Source organism: Myotis davidii, unplaced genomic scaffold, assembly GCF_000327345.1.
Source record: "Myotis davidii unplaced genomic scaffold, ASM32734v1 scaffold46, whole genome shotgun sequence".
In the NCBI taxonomy this organism is placed as follows: Eukaryota; Metazoa; Chordata; class Mammalia; order Chiroptera; family Vespertilionidae; genus Myotis; species Myotis davidii.
In genome coordinates, this window is record NW_006383006.1 from 6,190,973 (window position 1) to 6,193,173 (window position 2,201).

Consider the following 2,201-nt stretch of genomic DNA (forward strand, 5'->3'; position numbering starts at 1 on the left):
ATCAGTGGTGGTGGTGGTCTTGTCAGAATGTGTTATATTATGCAGATGAAAATCTATTTAAACAGATTTGATGTATTTTCAAAGATAGAAGAATTGTCCCTGCCAACTATTTTAATTGATTCATATCTTCACTAATTGTCATCACTGCAAAGTTTTCAGTCCCCATATGGATTGCTGGATATAATAGGTCATGTCCCTGTACTTTGTAGCCTTTGTTACCTTAAGGACTCTAGTTTTCCATTTATATGTTTAAGTACCAACCTTACCGGCTTAAAAATGTAAGCCTTTAACACTGCTCTCTCTGTTCCATATCTTCCAATGAAGAGTGGAGTTGGGTTGTAGCACAGGAGAGAAATTCTGAAGGAGAGAGAAAGGGAGAGGGAGAGAGAGATAGAAACACCAATGATGAGAGAGAATCATTGATTGACTGCTGTCTGCATGCCCCCTACTGGGGGTCAAGCCCACAACCCGGCTTGTCCTATCCATGAATTGAACCCCCCCTCCCCCTCTCCCTCCAACAGTCAGTTATGTGTATATGTGTGTGCATGCAAACATAGGAGTGTACATGTGTGTATGTTGGAATCTGCTGGGCAAGTCAAAACCATAGAAGAGTTGCCTCCTATCTCTTGAATCTTCCAGAGATATCCCCCACTTTTTTATTCTATCACTACTGGAGAGTATTTCCTGTCAGCCTGCCAGTGACTCTCTCAGTGTCTATTTCTGAGTTCTTCTTTCCCTGTCTGTCTTCTAACCCCTAATCATATTTCCACCTGGATGCATCATGTTTACTCCCAATATGCTGGACCGAGTCTCATGGGGTTTGCAGTTTGAAAGATGCTGCGATCTACGTGGTGGCCAGGACCTGGTTCAGGGGGTTTTACCCACGCAGTTTGAAAGGTGCTCGGAATCTACATGGCGGCCGGGACCCGGCCTCATGGGGTTTGTAGTTTGAAAGGTGCTCAAGATCTACTTAGGGGTTAGTGCCGCCTCTTCTCTGCCCCTCCAGCTTCTCTGATCACTGATCACCGGTATGGGTGGAGGGCAAGGAAGAGGTGGCCACCGGCACTGCTTCTTCCCTGCCCTGCGCTACTCTGATCACGGCTGGGGGTCGGGCAAAAGCAGTCCTGGTTCTCCAAAAACGGCTGGGCGTCGGGCAAAGGCTGCCCGGTCCTCCGATCATGGCTGGGGGTCGTGCAAAGGCTGCCTGGTCCTCCAATCATGGCTGGGGGTTGCGCAAAGGCTGCCTGGTTCTCTGCTCATGGCTAGGGGTCGTGCAAAGGTGGCCCAGGTTCTCCGATCACGTCTGGGGGTTGGGCAAAGGCTACCTGGTTCTCCAATCACGGCTGGGGGGTGGGGCAAAGGCCCCCGGTTTTTGCCTGCCACGTGGGTTTATGATCACAGTCAGCGGCAGGCGGCTTCTTCCCTCTTTCCCCTTTTGCCTCCCAGCATTGCGCCTACATATGCAAATTAGCCACCATCTTTGTTGGCAGTTAATTTGTGTATCACCCCGATCAGCCAATGGGAAGGGTAGCGGAGGTACGGCTAATTACCATGTTTCTCTATTATTAGATAGGATGTGCCACAGGTTTTTTATCTACTTATCTATTGATGGGCACTTGGACTTGTTTCCAGTTCTCAGCTACTATAAATAACGCTGCTGTGAACATATTCTTTCAGATTGGTGTTTTGGGATTCTTAGGAAATAAAAATTTTAATAGACTTTATTTTTTAGAACAGTTTTAGGTTTATAGAAAAAATGTACAGAAAGTATAGAATTCCTGCCTACCTAATTTCAGTTTCTCCTATTATTAACATTTTGCATTAATGTGGTATAACTGATGAACCAATATTGACATATTATTATGAATTAATGTCCATGTTACATTAGGGTGTATTCTTTTTCATAAAACTATATTTTTATTTATTTCAGAAAGGAAGGGAGAGGGGGAGAGAGATAAAAGCATAAATGCTGAGAGAGAATGACCAATTGGCTGCCTCCTGCATGTCCCTCACTGGGAATCAAGCTTGCAACCCAGGCATGTGCCCTGACCAGGAATCGAACCATGTCCTCCTGGTTCGTAGATCAACACTCAACTACTGAGCCACACCAGCTGGGCTAGGGTGTATTTTTTGTTGTTGTACAGTTATGTAGATTTTAACAAATGCATAATGTCCTGTTTCTACCATTATAGTATCATTCC